Source organism: Podarcis cretensis, assembly GCF_951804945.1.
Source record: "Podarcis cretensis genome assembly, chromosome: 7".
Taxonomy (NCBI): Eukaryota; Metazoa; Chordata; class Lepidosauria; order Squamata; family Lacertidae; genus Podarcis; species Podarcis cretensis.
Genome location: NC_137176.1, coordinates 63159254 through 63179099, shown reverse-complemented (window position 1 = coordinate 63179099; position 19846 = coordinate 63159254). Strand labels below are relative to the sequence as shown.

Here is a 19846-nt window from a genome sequence, read left to right as displayed (position 1 = left end):
GGGCATGTGTCTCTACCAAGGTCCTACTTGAGTGTAGGACAAGCTCCTGACAACAAGATCCCCCTGCCTGCTGTTGAGAGTGGATCTCTTAAAAAGCAGACAGAGGCATTATTCCCCCACCCCCCTGATCACAGCCCTGAGATCAGCAGAATTCTGTTTGCTCTTTAGACCACACTCTAAATACCAAGCACTGCACTTTATCTCTGGGTCAGATTCCAGTGGCTTGGAAGGCCACTTCTGGGCCCCAGGCTCTGAGTTAGGACACCTCTGCCTCAGTCACTATTAACAATGTGGGTTACTTCCAGTTCCCATTTTACGAGTAAGTTACTAAGCTTGATCAATGCTGTTGTGAACTAGGCCACCCAATGGCTACCCATCGCAAAAATGAGGCCTGGACCCATGTCTCCCAGCTCTGAATTTACCAAGCCTGTACGCAGTAAACTGAACTAAAAGCATTTTCCTTTTTTATTACTGAGGCTGCTGTTTGTGCTACACTAGAGAAAGGAGTCAGAGGTGACGGCAGCGGCTGACTGAGAGGAAGAGAGAGCTCCAAGGCAAACCTCAAGGGAGTTTCCCTTAACAGCTTGTTGAAAGGAAGGAGCCTGAAGAGCTGCAAAACTCCTTTCCCCAAAAGGACAGTATTGGAGAGAACATGAGAACGGCAGGCTAGACATTCTGGCTTTCTGAGAATGAAAGCAATTCTCAAGAACGGTGTACTTTGCCCATTACAGTTGCTATTAAACACCACGACAGCCGTTCGCACCTTTCAACTTAACTAGGCAACGGGGGGGGGGGGGGTAGTCTGAGCCAGTAATAAGCATCCATGAAATTATATTGCAGTCTCTGATGGGCAATAACCTCCTGGGCATTCACTTGCATTGGAAGTTGTCTTTTGCGTGGTCAATGAAAGCAATTAAACTCTGCCCATAAAGTGCCTGGAGCTGAAGAGTCTGTCACACAAAATGCTTATGATAACTGTCATTCTGGCAGTTTCCATTCTGTCATCTATGGAGGACATTTGTATCATTCTTAAACCCACTGTGCTGGTCCAGGGGGGTGGTGGTTACCATGGGGCGAGGTCCAGGACCTGAGTTGAGGGTCGGCAGACAGTCCTCCTCGGGCGAAGCGGGGTCCACAGAGGGAAGCCGGGCAAGGACAGGAACTCTGGGGGAACAGGACTGGATGCTGGCCGAAACAGCTCTTCAACGACGTTGCTCCCACAACCTGAGACCGGGCTGACTGGCCTTCATCTTCTCTGAGGCCAGGGGCGGTCCCGGCCTCCAGGAGACCCGCCTCTCCTGGCCTTAAGGCGAGCACTCCTCCTGGGAGAAACCAGTTCCCTTCGCCTCTCTGCCCTGAGCCTCTGCAGTTCAGGAAAGGCTGAAGGGTTACTGGGCCCAGGGGGAGACTCACCTGTAGGCACTGAGTCCTCAACCACCTCTGGAGCCAGAGTGGATTCACCTGGTTCCTGCTCCTGAGGATCCGGCACAGGTGCAGGCGCTTCAGAATCAAGGCCCTGCCCCAGTTCAGCTGGCCCTGGAGGCGGGGACTCCTGTGCAGGCTGGGATTCCTCCGGTTCAGCCTCTGAATCGCATTCCCAGGCCATCACACCTGCATTCTGTAAATTGAACAAATGGACTATAATGTGTGCATTTGAATTTTTAAACACCATGCTGCTTCAGGCATGGCTCTTGGGGGAAATCTCTTGACCTTTCGGAGTGGCTTTTGATGAGTGTCAGAGAGCGAGAAAGTGAATGTAAGTGAAAGAAATTTGGATCCTGGCACACCCACCCACCTATGAAAATATCATCAGCAAAACACTTCATCTGCTGCTGTCAGGAGGTGTAATTTTTTGCCAAATACCCAATTATCCAAATATTTGGGGTTTCCATCAAGTCCCTTTGGATATGTTGAGGTTAATAAATGCATAATTTGCCACCTATTTCACAGCAATATTTTCTTAAAGCATGGGCACAACAACTGATCTGTTTCCCTTTCAAGCCAATTTGCAGTAAATTGATACAAAGCTTCTTCTACATCAGCAGCAGTTTGCTGCCAATTCTAAAAGGATATAGGTTACTTATACTCTAAGCACATTCAAAGCACACCCTTTCCCCAAAAAGAATTCTGGGCCCTGTAGTTTATCCCACACAGAGTTCTCAGCAGCCCTTAACAAACTACAGCGTCCAAAATTCCTTGAGGGTGGAAACGTGTTTCAAATTTGCTTTAAAAAGGAAGACATATCACTTTGGGTTCGTTCATACTTATGCTTGTCCTGTGCTTAGAAAGCAGTTTTCCATTTGACCTGTACTTTCTTTAAAAAAAAATAAAAAATATTAAGGTTTTAAAGGTTACAAATAAAACAGAAAAACACCACTTTAAACAAAAAACAAAACAGTGTATCACAATAGAAAAAAAGAATACCATACAAAAAAAGAAGAAGAAAAAAAAGATCAAGAAAAAAGGAAAAACAAAAGCAAAAAACACATCAAACCTTCACATAATATATCTTTCATTTGCTTGTTTCCTTGACCTCCTCCCACCTCCCTTTTTTGTATTCTAATTCAGTTAAATATTTCAGCAAATCCTTTCCCTCTTTATTTTATCCTTATAATCTATCTTAATACACTAGGGTCATAGAAATTTCATTCCACGAGTTTTCTCTCCCTCATTAAATTTTTACAAAATTTCCAAATATAAACTTTAAATTCCCAAACTTCTTCCACCGTCTCCTCTCCCTGGTCTCGGCCTCTGCCGTCCCTTCTGTCAACTCCAAACAGTCCATCAACCTGGAGATCTTATATCCGAGGCTCTTAACTCTTCTTCACGTCCCTTCTGCCAATTTTGTTCATAATCTTTAGTGCTAAAAAGCAGATCTCAGGGGAGCTCCATCCCAACAATGCCTTTATTCCTTCTTAACAGGACAGCCAGATTTCCATAGTTAAAGCTAGGATCCATAAAGCATTCCAAATCTTGTTTCAAAATTCCTCCAAAACCAAAGGCCCCAAAAGCTCCAATCTCCTCCTGACCCAAATCCATATCCCAAAAGTCAATTGATCCCTGCATTGGGGAATCTCTCCAACTTTCCTTTTCCAGACCAGGCCAGGCTCCAATCTTCAAGATCTGTCTTTTTCTAGTTTCAATCATAAAGGGCCTCAATTTGTAATCCTCAATTTGCATCTGTAAGGTTAAGGCTCCCCCTTGTATTACTTTAGGTTCGACCACAGCAACTTTCTCCTTCTCCTTTTCAACGATTTGTTCAGTCATGATAGATTCCTGTGCCGGATCCTTGACAACTTCTGTGTTAATACCCACTTTTGATCCCAAGATGTCAATTTTAATAGCCATAGCATCTATCTGTTTATGAAGCTTTTCCAGCAAATAGTTTGTCTTATAAAATGCAGACACTAAATCTTCCCTAACCGACATTCTTGGGATGTTCAAGGTCAAGCTCTGGTTTCTCACAGTCCTTATCTTACAGCTGGATGCCTCCGCTCCACTCTTGTAACGGTTTCAACAACTCAGTCCTTTCCAACACAGTTCCAAAAGTGAAAAATAGTATCAATTTTCAGTTACTTTTCCTTCTTTTAAAACGCAGAAGCGGACAATGGAAACAGTATCTTTCTCTTATAAGCTAGCTGTCAAATATGTACTGTTCACCGTCAATGGACTTTTTCCTCTTTTTTTCCCTTTTTGCAGCCTGTTCCCAGGTTCAGAGACGTGGTAATTTAGTTTTCCACTCTCTCCTGCAGGCACGCTTGGTCAAAATTTCCCCCCTCTTCCCCTGCTTCCAAGGGGGGTTTAATAGTTTCAATCGATGGAAGTTAGATCCTTTACATGAAGCTTTCCAAAACCTTAGCTTACTAATACTTTGCTTCAGTCTATTTACAAAAAGGGGAGGCGGACTTCCTGTTTTGAGCCTTCCCCATTCGATGCCGAATTAAGGTATTTAGAAATCCAATTTTCCGTTCTACTCACAGGTTGTTGTTTAAAATCCAATTGTCCACAGGAAAAAGTCAGCGCTCTCCGACAGCAGCAATGCGGCTTCACTCCATGAAAGAAGCGGTCGATTCAAAGCACCGCGCCACTCATCCCACGTCGCTCCGGATTCCCGATACCGGGTCTCCCCATGAGTAAGGGGCGCGCAAAAGGTGCCAGCCGAATCCCAAGTTCACAGGCTCTTCCGCCTGTGATTTCCAAGGGTCTCCGCCTTCACCATGGCGGTTCAGATCCTGCTTTCCACGGAGCAAGTTCCTCCCGATCGGAGGAGCTCCGCCATTGCCGGAGGTGCTAACCCGGAAGTCCTCTGACCTGTATTTTCTAGGTACCCTTGCCCTACTCCTTTCCCAGGAAAAATATGTTCTTTAGCTCTAAATTGAAGCAAACATCAGTCTGGAGATGAACACTTTTATTATTCTTATGTTTTTCTGTGTTCTGTATTTTAATTATTTGATATTCTGTACAGTTGTACCTTGGAAGTTCGACTTCCAAAACGTTTCCAAAACGTGGTTTCTGATTGGCTGCAGGAAGCTCCTACAGCCAACTGGAAACCGCAGAAGCCCTGTCGGACATTCGGCTACCAAAAATAGTTCGAAAACCAGAACACTCACTTCTGGGTTTGAGATCCAAGGTGTTTGAGATCCAAGGTATGACTGTATTTTGATATTTTGTAAGCTGCTTTGAGAAGCTTTGTAGAAAGCGATGAACAAATATTAGCAACCACAACAACATCCATTTATGTAAATATGGAGGTGCTTTTATCTTATGCTGGTCTATGACTGTAATAAAGATTTAGATTGGATTAGAACATCCATTGCCACCCCTTCTAACATTTTCTTTCGAAACGGTGCAGTTATCATCTTAATACAATACAAATTCATACTGCTATGTTTTATCAGTGTTAATTTTATTTAGTAAATGACTTTTACATTTAATTTTTATTCATTATTGTTCCAAAATTAAATTTAAACTGTGGTCACAGTCTGAGCATCCATGACATAAACTGACAGCAAACACCATTAAACTTGCAATATTTCTTCAATTATCTTTATTTTTGCATGTTTTCCCCAAAGCAGAAGATATATCTTTTCTCATTTCTTGAGTTAATTTATTCTTCCTTCTCTGAATTTAATAAGTCAACGTTGACGTTTCTATAATATTCAGGACTTTATTTGGCCGTATATCAATTGATGGTGCATTATAGTTCTTCAATATTGTGCCATGAGCAGTTTTGCAATAACTAATAAGTTAGAAATGGTTCTCTTTCCATCTTCTTTGTTTCTGAAATAATCCAGGGGTGGCCATTTCTGCAATGCCAAAAAAGAGGACAAAATAAAGATGCAGATCTTCAGAAAATGTTAGTATGCAAATTCATATGCATAGGTGCACATTTAAAAATTATTATCATAATTTAAAGAGAAATATAGCGAGGAACCATGCTATTATAATAGTTTCACTAGCAGCCTAGTACCTGGTGTTGCTCAGGAATTCTGAGAAACTAAAAACAACCTTCAGTTTTTAAAGGTGTCCTCTGACATCTTGATTCAAAATAGCATCCCCTTGATATCAGGAACTATCATGCAAAATTTGGTTACAATATCTTAAGAAGTATTGTATGCATAGAAAACAGATGGGCACACAATTACAAAATATATAGTAGACAGGCTGAAAGTACATGACATTGACCTGGAATTCTAAGAAACCAAAACACGTTGAGATTTATAAATGGATATAGTGTAACTTGTTAGTTTTACAGCCTCCACCTCCGGGCTCTGACCCGACCTGGAGAACACCAGACCTGGATACAGACCATAATCAATTGAGACGATGGGCACCCAGTGGTATCCAAATATAGAACAAAACCCAGTCCTTGCTCTTAGGAAACATCGTGCCAAATTGGGCAACCATAACTTCAAAGGTATCCAAATCAAAACAGTTTGGAACTGTCACAGCAAACTGTGCAAAGCCACATTTTGGTCCACAGTCTTGATTCAAAATTGTATCTGACATCCAAACATAAATGAAAACCAGCTCCTCCACCTCAGGAACTTTTATGCCAAATTGGGCAGTAGTATCTCATGAGGCAGGATGCAGGTGGCGCTGTGGGTTAAACCACAGAGCCTAGGACTTGCCGATCAGAAGGTCGCGGTTCGAATCCCCGCAACGGGGTGAGCTCCTGTTGCTCGGTCCCTGCTCCTGCCAACCTAGCAGTTCGAAAGCACGTCAAAGTGCAAGTAGATAAATAGGTACCTCTCCAACGGGAAGGTAAACGGCGTTTCCGTGAGCTGCTCTGGTTCGCCAGAAGCAGCTTAGTCATGCTGGCCACATGACCCGGAAGCTGTATGCCAGCTCCCTCATTCACTAAAGCAAGATGAGCGCCGCAACCCCAGAGTCAGTCACAACTGGACCTAATGGTCAGGGGTCCCTTTACGTTTACGTTTACCGTATCTCATGAGGCATCCAAATACATAGGAGGACAGACAAAAAAACCACTTTCCTATATATATTGTAGATAAGCACACCAGAAATGTAGAAATCCCCACATTGGATATTAGAGTCAGTGCCAACATTCAACACAAAGAAACTGTTGTTGAAACTTAGGGGAATTCCAACAAGAACTTGTGATGAGATGTGGAGGTCTCACTGGGGAGGAACTTGAAAAAGCTGCATTGTACAAGCAATTCTTTCCTCATGCTTCTTAAAACGTGGCACGTAGCTCCCAAAAATGGGTTAAGCTACTCATCTTACAGATCCAGAAGTTTGTTTTTTTTAATGGAAGGCCCCAAATTGTTTCTTTCTTTCTTTGTTTATTTAATTTGTATAGCGCCCTTCAAGCAAAGATCACAGGGTATTTCACAACATAAAAATACAAAATGAGAACACTAGATACATAAAAAACCAGAACAAAAGCAAGCCAATAACCACCTTCCCACAAAACACAGAATGTAGAGAGATGTTTTCCCTTGGCGCCTTCAACCAGGATTAGTCCTCCCTAGTAAATATTATAGGACTACTGCCTAAACATTTTCAGTCATTTTCTCTGATATCCACATGACAAAATGTGAAGCATCTTACCACAGTTGTCCTTATTTCAGATTTAGAAGTATGAACTCAGTGAATGCAAATATTGAAATTACTATGGCTAGTTCTGTCATTTTATTGCTCAGTTAGTGGGGGCAACTGAAGGGGACTTTAGAATAAGTGGAAGGAACCAAAATTTTGAATTTTCAAAAGTGGTATCAGAAAGTAGAGCTGGTCCGAAACATTTTGCTGTCTGTGGCAAAGGACAATTCCCATTCACCCAGAAGGGTAGAGAAGCTGACAAGAGTGGCTGTGGGATCTTACTTCAAGACTGGCATAAAAGTCTAAGAACAGCCTGCTGGATCAGGCAACCAAAGAGAATTCTTGGCTGTTTATCACACCTGAGGGCAGCAGGCAAGCTTAAATGGACAAGGCAGCCCCACCTCGCCCAGCACATACAGTTCGGTCCTTCAGTTCCTCACAGCTGTTACCCACCCGCTAGCATCTGACACCTCAGGTGACTGCACTACTCTGCCTAATGGTGGGGTCGGCCCTTTCAGAAAGTACACGAAAACGATATTGAAACAAGTAAGCATTTAGTATGTGAATGTATTGGGGAACTTATTTGCAAAGTGTAGCCCTATTAAAAAAAAAAAAAACAACTCCTTAGGCACAGCTGCCAAAAATAAGAGTCTACTGAACCATTTGAATTTAGGATATATGTTGCTTAGCATACATTTTGTGTTTGGTGGTCAAAATTTCAAAACATTACCACTCCTCTCCTGACAGTGGGTGGCTTGTCTAACTTGTGTCAATGCTTATAGCAGCTTTCTTCTGCTTTTTGTTAAGCAACTCACCTAGAATAAACGAAGAGTCACTGATAGATAACTTTAGCTTGAGGGATACCATTACATAGGATTTTCATGCAGCATGAGACCATTTTGTTAAGAAAAAAGTGCTGTCAATACACATATGACTCACTTCTGCTACGCAAGCAAGCTATTTTGTTATTCTTCACATCCTTGAAGGAACCGATGCACAGAAAACAATTGCCCGCAACCTCAATAAGTAAGACAAACCTCCATGTCTACTTTTCAAATGGTTGATTAAATTTCGTTGTGTGCACCTAAAGACTTCAATTTCAGATTATCACAGGGAACAAGTTATTTCAGGAATATATATATTCTGCATACATGAGGAGACCTCTGCACTGAAGTGCATCTCACTCCAGCATAATATTATTTTCCAAAACCAGGCCTGCTTATTCATGCTTTTATAAGTTAACTACCCTCTTATCATTTTTGTGAAGTGCAGTATGGGAAGATCTTAATAAATAAATAGTGTGTGTGTGTGTGTGTGTGTGTGTGTGTGTGTATGATATGTATTAGGGGCTGTGCCCCTGTTTGCTTCACTTGCCAACAGTTGCAACCTGTCTCCTCAAACCCCCAACCACTAGACCTCACCAACCCCTACTCCCTACACTGCCCCCTTTGCTCAAACTGCAAATGAACTGCAGCTTGGCGACAGTCTTACATTATTATTATGTAGCAAGATATGCAAGTGTGTGTGTATATAGATAAATCACAAATAAATCATAAATCACAAGACACCCTTTGATGCATATCAGAGCCCCTGAATACAAGAACATTTTGCTTTAAGACCTTAATGTCTCTTTTTTGTGTGTTAGTATATTAAATCTCCGGGACGCAGGTGGCGCTGTGGGTTAAAGCCTCAGCGCCTAGGACTTGCCGATCGAAAGGTCGGCAGTTCGAATCCCTGCGGCGGGGTGCGCTCCCGCTGCTCGGTCCCAGCGCCTGCCAACCTAGCAGTTCGAAAGCACCTCCGGGTGCAAGTAGATAAATAGGGACCGCTTACCAGCGGGAAGGTAAATGGCGTTTCCGTGTGCGGCTCTGGCTCGCCAGAGCAGCGATGTCACGCTGGCCACGTGACCCGGAAGTGTCTCCGGACAGCGCTGGCCCCTGGCCTCTTAAGTGAGATGGGCGCACAACCCCAGAGTCTGTCAAGACTGGCCTGTATGGGCAGGGGTACCTTTACCTTTACCTTTTATATTAAATCTCCTACCAGAATCCAGAGCAAACCTGCCTAAAGTGCTGTTGTTGCTTTAAAAAATGTGTGTGCAAAAGTGTGTGTGTGTAATCTCCTTGGGACGTTTTCTTAGAGCTAATGGTATTTCATAGAATCATAGAATTTCAAAAGACCACAAGAGACATCTAGTCCAACCCCAGCAATGCAGGAATCTTTTGTCCAACCCTGAGATTAAGTGTCTCATGCTGTAGTAACTGAGCTATCCTTGGCCCAGTATAGATTTCAGATGTCATGAGACATATCATGCCAAGCAAGCAATTTTAGTAAGGATTTGAACGTTTTTCTCCTATGCAGAATTGCAAATACACATGAAGAAAACTGATTATAATAATAATAAAAAAAAATGTGTGTCTGCCGTGATCTTTGTGAGAAAATCCTTACAGTTTATTTTGCACTTGCTGACAATTTATGTTGTGATAGCCTAATACACTCATGAAGCTCACCTCGTCTGCCAGATTCCCTGTTTACATCAATGAAAGTGTTATCCATTGTGTTTTCTATTGAAGCTTATGTGAATAGATTTGATTTAAAAGCCTTGCATACCATTTATCTAAGAAACTGCTCCGACTACCATGTAATCCACCATATTCTATTTCATATTCAGAAAATGGACAATTATTCCAATTATGTCTGATTCTGTTTGATTTGTTTCCATCAGCTGTGCAATAATTTTGTGCAAGTTATATAGAGGGAAGGACAGGAGACGAATGGGAGGGACAAAAGCTTGCTGGCAAAGTACATGCTTTGCATTCAGAAGGTCCCAGGTTCAGTCCCTATCATCTCAAACTAAAAAAAGACTGTGGTGGTTTGAAAGACTTCTGTCTCAGAGCAGGAGAAGTGGTACCAATCAAAGTAAACATTGCTGGTTTTGATGGACTGGCCTAGTTTGACTTCCAATAAGGCAGGTTCTTGTGTCACAGAATGTGAATGGATATCTGTTAGTGCTGCATTAGTGGGATAATATTTCAATGTGCAATATGAACATGTACAACTATACAGGATTGAGGTTGAATTGAATACCTATGAGTTCATTCTTTAAAGCCTCTCAGAAGTATGTGATACACAGACTATACTATTCATCTGGCTAGAGTGTTCAAGCTGGTGCCCAATAGTTTAATTTTTACAATTTGCTTACATTCAGAATCTGAACATTATGGACACTACATCAGCACCATGGGGAATGATGATGGTCTGGGTGTTATCACCAATTTTGTTGCAATTGCCTGAAGTAGGGATTGAGAACACCCTCATTGATGAGCTGAGGAAACTTGACTTTATATTTCTTAATCTGCCTTGTAGGGCATCTTCAGAAGAAAAGGCTAAGGAGTAAACCGTACACAAAATCCAGAGTGGAGTCCCTAAGATAGTTGGATGGCACTTTGTACACCTCTTTCTGGCAACTCCTGCAGCCAAGATGGTGCCAAATGTATTGCTCTGCTTTCTCTCTCTCTCTCTCTCTCTCTCTCTCTCTCTCTCTCTCTCTCTGTGTGTGTGTGTGTGTGTGTGTGTGTTTGTACATGTTGCACCCCTCACTAAGTTCTTGAACACCAGATAATATACAAATCAGAAGCAATCTGATTTGGAATGGAATGGAATGGAAAATTATCTTGTATATGATTTACAAACTGCAGTCTTTAGAACATTGTGATTTCTCCAGGTATTCAAGAGACAGTTTGGGCTCCCTCTGGTGGCGACTTTAGTTTGTGACAGTCTTTGTTTCACTGTCGCTATAGAGACTTGTTTCCTACTTGGTGAACAAGTAATAAATAGTCACCCCACCCCAAATGTATTGCATTCTAAATCCTATTCATCCTGATGGAAGGCACTTTCACTGTACTTAGCAGTTTGTGTAAAGCCAAACTCTTGATCCAAGAGTTAAGTCCCATTAATGTATGGAAGTGAGAGCTGAACCATAAAGAAGGCTGATTGCCGAAGAATTGATGCTTTTGAATTATGGTGCTGGAGGAGACTCTTGAGAGTCCCATGGACTGCAAGAAGATCAAACCTATCCATTCTGAAGGAAATCAGCCCTGAGTGCTCACTGGAAGGACAGATCCTGAAGCTGAGGCTCCAATACTTTGGCCACTTCATGAGAAGAGAAGACTCCCTGGAAAAGACCCTGATGCTGGGAAAGATGGAGGGCACAAGGAGAAGGGGACGACAGAGGACGAGATGGTTGGATAGTGTTCTCGAAGCTACAAACATGAGTCTGACCAAACTGCGGGAGGCAGTGGAAGACAGGAGTGCCTGGCATGCTCTGGTCCATGGGGTCACGAAGAGTCAGACACGACTAAAAGACTAAACAACAACAATGTCATGTAATTACATGTCTCCCACTGGAACCAATGATACTTAAAAGTTATTTGGCTGTACTGTGCCCACTCCTTTTTACAAAAATGCCTGGAAATATTTTATTTGCTCAGCTATTTAAAATATTTACATTCTCTCATTTTGTGCAAGGCACTTCAGGGAACTTAGCAAATATATTGGGGAGAAGGGGATGTAAGTCGTATAAAGCCATAAAACAGACAAGCCAACAACAGAAAGCAATCCTATTTGAGCAGATCTCTTAAATAAAATACATTTAAATTGCTGCTGGAATCCTACTATCTAGGGAGCAAAACATACCTTCCCAGAACTTTGGCACCATGGTGAAGAAAACAAGATCCTGGAGAACCCTCAGACAATGGAGCAGAGCCTCAGAAACAGATCTTTATAAACACTCACAGTGGTACCTTGGGTTACATACTTAATTTGTTCCAGAGGTCCATTCTTAACCTGAAACTGTTCTTAACCTGAAGCACCACTTTAGCTAATGGGGCCTCCCGCTGCTTCCACGCCACCACCGCCGCGTGATTTCTATTCTTATCCTGAAGCAAAGTTCTTAACCCGAGGTACTATTTCTGGGTTAGCAGAGTCTGTAACCTGAAGCGTATGTAACCTGAGGTTCCACTGTACATTCATGCAAGAGAAGTTGAGCTTGAAAGTATTAGACCAGGAGTCAGCAAACCTTTTCAGCAGGGGGCCGGTCCACTGTCCCTCAGACCTTGCGAGGGGCCTGACTATATTTTTTTTTGGGGGGGGGGGATGAACGAATTCCTATGCCCCACAAATAACCCAGAGATGCATTTTAAATAAAAGGGTACATTCTACTCATGTAAAAACACACTAATTCCCGGACTGTCTGCAGGCCGGACTGAGAAGGCATTTGGGCCGGATCCGGTCCCCAGGCCTTAGTTTGCCTACCCATGTATTAGACAGTGTCTGTTGAAACCTAAATAGCAGAGGGTGTATTGAATGAGGACCAAATTGCATGGGAATCTGCCTTATTCTGATCCCAGATCTAGACTTATCCACTCTGATTGGCACAGCTTCCCAGGAGTCTTTGCAAGCCCCACCTGGAAATACCCGGCATTGAATTTGGGAGCTTTTGCAGCGCTGCTAAGCTACGTTCCTTTCATGACAAGTTGACTACAAGATCACGTATAGTACACCTTTCTAATAAACATATTTCTCTCTCTGCATGTGTGAATCGGGACTAGCAATACAGCACAACAGAGGCTATCCCTTTCTGTTCACAACATGGGTGGGAGACAACTCGAGAGCTCCACCAGTGGAAGCCAGCGGACTTTTGCTAGTCCCCCTTTCCCCCTGTGGCCCACAAACTTGATCTGCCAAGATCAGGAGAACCCTCAGAACAGCACACGGGAAGAGGAGAGGGCAGATTGTTCCATTTGCAAAGCAGAAATACTTATGTTGACCCAGTTTTGTGCTACACTGAATGTCTCCTCATGTTCCTGGCAAAATATATATATACCCATGGAGCTTGTTTCCCCCATGAGAGAGGCCGTTATTGGCACCAATAGCAGCTTCTGTCACTCTGTAACAAGATGATATGTACATGTGATGTCACTGGTACAGTAGTGTTGAAAGACAAGGAGAAACTCCTCCTGCCTGAATGACATGATTCTGGTGTCGATTATCCACCAACTTCTATATGGTCAAGAAAAGAAAAGAAAACCTAGACACATCCTGCACATAGGCTTACAATGTATAAGACACAGCACAAAAGAAAACTGGGATAGAAGGGAAGAGAAAAGAGATGTAGTTGTAAATATCAGTATAATTATCCTCTGTATTACAGCTGTGAGGGTGAGGATCTAATGTGGGAAGAGGTGGGGAGAAAGAGATGTCTCTAACACCACCTTGTGATGACATGGCAGAGATAAGATTGAGTCATTTAATGTAATATGTAATTTGGCCCTAAGATTTCTCCTGGTCAAGAGGGCTTTAGTGCTCTGCATGGGTCTAAGAAGCAAGATAAATTTGTGCAAAACATTTTATGGAAGTTTATAATGTTTAATGCTGTATTGTGTTTTAATATTCAGTTGGGAGCCATATGTGTTGGGAACCCAGCCAGATGGGCAGGGTATTATTATTATTAATACTACTACTACTACTAATAATAATAATAATAATTTATTAGCATAATTTTCTCCTGATAGCAGAATTTAGATTTTCTTGGTCAAGAAATGGAACTAAATTTGTGAAGCTGTTGTTCCATGCACATGGTTCTGCTCTCTCTACACAAAGGATGCTCCATGTTTCTGTGCATTCTTAATGCTTCCCAATATTTCTCAGGAACTAGCCAAGGCATGAAATTCTAGCTATTTTATCTATTTGAAACATGAAAGTCAGTGTCGGAATATGCTGGCTTCAGACTGAGATTCAGACCCTGATGACATAAATCATGGTTTCTCCTTCAACTACCCATCTTTCAAATAAAGTTTGAATACATGGGCTATATTGTTTTTTCAGCACATTTATGAATTTCCCAGTGGAAACCAGAGTGCTAGATAGTCTCTGTGCTATGAAGACTTAATGAATAGCAAGCACGAAAAGCTTAAGTGAGCTCTACAGTGAGGCCCACTTACTGTTTTCCCGCCGTCATTCATGTGTTCCATGTCTGACTTCTATGTAAGACTTGCAATGACCCCCAAGTAAAACAAAAGCTTATTTGTAAAGCTTGGTTGGAATACACAACCCACAGACATGTTTTTAATAAATTGAATTTGTGGTGAACACTCACCTACTAGACAAGACAGAACAACACACAAATGTAGCTTGAGCCTCCCAAACTCAGCTCAAAACAAATCCATAATATGACACCTAAAAACGCTCACCAGTTTTTATATTTAACATGTTAGGATCTCTGCAAATGGCATGGGTTTCAGCCATGTCCCATTTGGCTTATACCAAATGGACAGCATTTGAGGTGTTTGGTTTAGTTAATGCGTCTCAGATGGCACCAGATTTTTATTCATTTGTATCAGGAGACATTTCTGTAGGACATGGCACAGCTTTTGGATATTTAATTCAAGAACACTCTGAAGATTCTTTGAGAGGTGCTCATGTCTAAACACCCTGATAATTGGTTTCTAAAACTGAAACTTCTTGTATATGAACACACACACACACACACACACAAACCCACAAGATCCACTGCGCATGACTGACTTTGAAGTGCTCAGAAAATCTTGGTGATGATAAAAATTCATCATTAAAAGACACTGAAATATACTCAGAGTCGAGAGTGGATTTCATGCTCTTTATTCAGCTCATAGTGGTGAGGAGGAGGAATGGAAGTTCCCCCAGAATGTCTGCTTTATATACATTATTTACACAATGGGCCCCACGTGATTGGCTAATTCCAGGATTCTCCTGCAGGCCAATCAGGTTTTGGATTCACTTCCGCCTGGAGCTGTATTGGGTGGCTCCTGTGGACCAATCAGAATGCTGCATTCTGGGTCCTATTGTTCTAGGACCAATCAGACTGCTGCATTCTGAATCCTATTGTTCTAGGACCAATCAGACTGCTGCATTTTGGATCCTATTCAACTCAGTACATAACAGACACAATCTGCACCTCTGGAGACCCTTCTTGATATACTCCAGCAAAACGAAATCATTTCAAGGAGGCTTCCATATGAGTGTATAAAAGTGTATGAAAGATGTTCTTATTGAAACTTTATTTCAGGACTGATACTGTGTGTATGTGCGTGTGAGTGCGCGTGCGTGTTTATTATCTATCTCTATCTGTCATCCATCTAATTTATTTTTAAAAAGTTAAGGAAACATCTGATGAAATAGTTTGAAACTTTGAATTATGTCACTTAAGGAAAACAGCCGCTTTGGTTTGTACTAAGAGTAGGTTTCTGAATCATCTCTGAAACAGCTGGTGAGACTGTTCTTGTACACCCATGCCTGGAAAAGCAGCTACTATAGGACATGCATGTCTGGAATGAATATTGAGGACATGAAGCAGACTGTTTATGCTGCTTAAGAAGAGCAGGCTAGAAAGCTGTAACCTTGGAATGTATATGGACACCTTGCTAGACTGGAACTGAGTATGGGAAAGCATATTCCACTGGATTTTGACTGATTTTATAACACACACACACAAATTAATAAAATAAATCTTCAGAAGCTATTCATTGTTGACTGAATGAGATGGCTCATATAGGTAAGCTACCTTTATTTTATCTGTTTTTCCTTGGAATTTTCACCTGGAGTTTCAGACTATGTAGATTAATGGGTAGAAAAGGTATATAATTGGGTTCTCTCTCTCTCTCTCTCTCTCTCTCTCTCACACACACACACACACACACAGTTTTAGATTTCCCCTTATATAGTATGGCTATAGAATGAGATTTCTGCTAGTGGTTGGAAATAAACTTTAAGATCATGAATAATTTCACTTTATATATTGCATAACAAAAAGATGATGATATACACAGAAAATAGTTGGTTTCAGTGCTTTTTTTCTAAAAAAAAAAAAAAGTTTAGGGGTACTCTCATTTTCCTACTGGTATTGGAATACTGCCCCTCAATGAGGCCAAACTCAGATTCACAAAATGTTTAGGGGTATGCGGCTCCCCAGAAAAAAGCACTGGGTGGTTTTACAATTATGGAAATACATGTCTCTTAAGTTATTTGGTTTTCTTACTCCTTCACCCATGCTTCTGTTTTTTGCTGATATTTTTAACATTGTGATAAAGGTTTTCCGAATGACTCATAATTAGACATATTTGTATTGTTTATTGCTAATTTAGTGTTGCGTGTGAGATAAGATGGAACCAAGTTGTGCCCTATAGGCCAAGAGGTGGAAAAGTTGTTCTTCAGGAATACCATCTGGACCTGGTCCTCCAGGAAGAACTGGAGCCATCATTGTTTTGTGCTTCCAACTCCCAACCCAAACAACAACTCTAGAAGAATGCCATGGTGAATAGTATTGAATGTTACTAAGAGGGTCAGAGAAGCGACGCATAAACAGAGGAAGAATGAACACTCTGAGCTTGATCCCCATTAGGAACGGGAGAGAAAATTAATTTAGTTCACATTTGAAGATGAACTGACCTAATTCATACTTTCTGAAACAATACATGAACTGAAACCTCTTGAAATTTGCAGCTCTCTGAATTTTGCAAAGCAGCTCCAGCCAAATGAGTAAACAGAGATGTTTATATTAGGGTAAAGCGCACCTATAAATACATATATTAATGGCAATAACCTAATAAATGCATTACATTTGGGGAAACGGCTTTGCAAAAATGTGTATATTAGGAGAAATTCACATGATGCCTTTGAAGATGGTTCAGAAACCTCAGCTGCTGCAGATGTCAGTGGCCACATTGCTCACCAGAGCATCGGAAGTCCAAGCCTATCACATCAACCCTGGCTTGACTACACAATTCAAAGTCTTGTCTGTGACCTATAAACTTTATGCAGCTCAGCACCTCAGCGACAGCCTCTCCCCATATGAACCGACCCAGACCCTGCAATCATAATCTGAGCCCCTTCTTTTTGTGCTCCCTACACAGAAGACTCAGGGGGATGGCAACACGAGAATGCACTTTCTCCACAGTGGCAGTGCTCTTCCCAGGGAGGCCAACCTGGTGTCTTCATCACATATCTTTAAGTGCCAAGTGAAAACTTTCTTCTGCAATCAGGCCTTTGGCCATTAACAGTCCTTGGCTTTTTAAAGGGAGGGGGGTGTTTCTAATTTTTAACTAACTGATTTTGTCTTGCCTGTAGGTTTACACCATGGGTAGGTAAACTAAGGCCCGGGGGCCGGATCCAGCCCAGTCACCTTCAATATCCGGCCTGCGGACGGTCCGGGAATCAGCATGTTTTTACATGAGTAACATGTGTCCTTTTATTTAAAATGCATCTCTGGGTTATTTGTGGGGCCTGCATGGTGTTTTTACATGTGTAGAATGTGTGCTTTTATTTAAATTGCATCTCTGGGTTATTTGTGGGGCTTAGGAATTTGTTCATCCCCCCCAAAAAAAAAAATATAGTCTGGCCCCCCACAAGGTCTGAGGGACAGTGGACCGGGCCCCTGCTGAAAAAGTTTGCTGACCCCTGGTTTACACACAAGCACCTAACTACAGCTAGAAATGCATTCCCCTCAAGCACACCTGCGTAAGATCGGCACACTCACATCACTCAAACACATCAAATTGCACTCTTTATGCTGTGCAAGCACTCCCTTAATTGCATCTCACATCCTCAATCAACAACCCACTCAAATGTCTACACCCTGGGTCCTAGACAAACCTGGACAAATGCTAACACAGAACAGCTGTCAGGACCGTATTTGTCTATACCTTTGGCAGGAATTCTAGGGTGGCCTCTTCCTTGTCTATGTGGCTGACAGAACACTGACAGCTCTGAATGAGTAGTCTGGTAATTTGCCACCTGAACATCCCTCGGTTCACTTAATGACTCCAATGCTGGAAGCCTCATGAGCTTTAATTTTGCAAAGCAGTTTTCCTTTCTCATTTCTTCTGAAAAAGAATTGCCGCTGAAAATTAAAAGGTAAAGATTTCGTATAATACATAGTCTGACTTTGTGACATTTAATTGCATAGCAGGGTGTTGGTTTAAATGTAATGGAAAGTAAAATAACGACAATTGAATGATTTATTTAACAGGTAAATCTCCAGCTTCTGCTAAATTCATTGTGTGAGTTGAGGGGAGGCAGCGATGGGGACGTTATTCACTTCCACTGGCAGGTTTTTAATAGAATTCTCTCCCTTTCGATAGTGTAATTAAGTCTAGTGAGGTCTTAAATTAGACTTGGTGAATGCAGTATTTCCCCTTGAAAGAGCTACAGTTAAGGTTGCATTTCTGCGTGGAGCAAAACTGCTGAAGTTCCAGCAATTTCAGTGGGGCTAACAGTGCAAACCTATTTATGCATGTCTACTGAGATGTAAGCTCCATTTACTTCAGTGGGACTTACTCTCAAGGAAGGACAGGAGCCTAACTCAATACCTAGGTTTGCAAGCAGCCTAAGTAAACAGCCTTTCTGAGAGAGGTAGGAGCAATGGGTGCTTAGGAGGAGGAATCGAACCTTGAACTGTCCCTGGAAATAGACTGGTAGCCAGTGGAACTATTGAAACAAGGGATATAGCTGTTGTCTAGGAAATTGAGGGAGAATAAGCCTTATAGTCCACAGTCCATCAGTTATGGGTTCTACTTCTCCTGTAGTAGCATAACCCAGCAATTCTACTGGGGGGAAACCAAATGCAAGAACAGTGCAGGAGAATGAGTCATTACTGAACCACAACTCCCACTGTTCCCTGACAGGCGTGCCAACTCTATGGGGATGAAGGCACCTCGGCCCCTTCAATATTTGTTTTAAGGGGGCTGGGGCCCCTCAATCTTCAGGTGGCTCTTAATAAAACATGTCTGTTTTATTCCACCATCCTTATTTATGTTTTAGTAAGAGACAGGCCCCATGCCTTCCTTCTGGTCAGCTTCATCTATAGGGCTGTAATCCTATACACACTTACCAATTTCCATTGAACTCCATGGGGCTTGCTTTCATATATCACAGCGGAAGTTGTGTTATACAAGTCGGTCCATTGGTCCATCTGTCTACATTGACAGGCAGTATCTCTCCTGGATTTCAGACAGGGGTCCTAATAGCTACAGGTGATGGAGACTGAACCTGAGATATTCTGTATGCAAATAATCTGATCTATCATCGAGCTACACCTGACGAGGAGCATTTGTTAATTGCGAGTCTTGTGGTAGGTGCCTCTGTGTTTTTGATATGCTTTCAGACACATGTCATACAAGAGATTCTATCAACTCGTACAGATATACAAACCATCTATACCAGCAGTTCTCAACCTGTGGGTCCGCAGATGTTGTTGGACTACAACTCCCATCATCTCTGAGCTCTGGCCTTGCTAGCTAGGGGTGATGGGAGTTGTAGTTCAATAACATCTGGGGACCCACAGGTGGAGAAAGGCTGATCTATACTGTAGTGTGAGGTGCACTAACATAATTTAGCCCAAACCAACCTGTAACTTAAAAGTTAAACATCCCAACTCTGGATTTCCCTCCCAAGAAATGATCAGTTGACCTCCTTTATGGTGGTAACCTTTATTGTTTGTTTGTTTGTTTATTTATTTCAATTTATTAATTTTATAATAACAAAAACCCAAAATAAAAAGATCGCAATCAAAATCATACATCTTAATTGATTTCTTCCAACTCCCCCTCCTGGCTCCATTACTGTATATTTATTTATACACATCCGCAAAGTCTTATACTCTTAACTGTCCTTTTTAAAAACTGTATTCATGTTATTACAAGCCATCTTTAAAAGTTCAACTAATGTAAAAACCTATATACAAAGCTCACAGGGT

At 41.9% G+C, this 19846-nt stretch overlaps 1 long non-coding RNA gene across 1 annotated transcript in view; it reads right to left on the bottom strand.

Moving 5' to 3' along the window:
- Positions 1 to 4889: 4889 nt before the first annotated feature.
- LOC307219764 overlaps positions 4890 to 19846 on the bottom strand; it is a 36074-nt gene continuing 21117 nt past the window's right edge. The window contains exon 2 of the long non-coding RNA XR_013840523.1: positions 4890 to 5306. This is a non-coding gene — a long non-coding RNA (uncharacterized lncRNA). The remainder of the gene's footprint in view (positions 5307 to 19846) is intronic.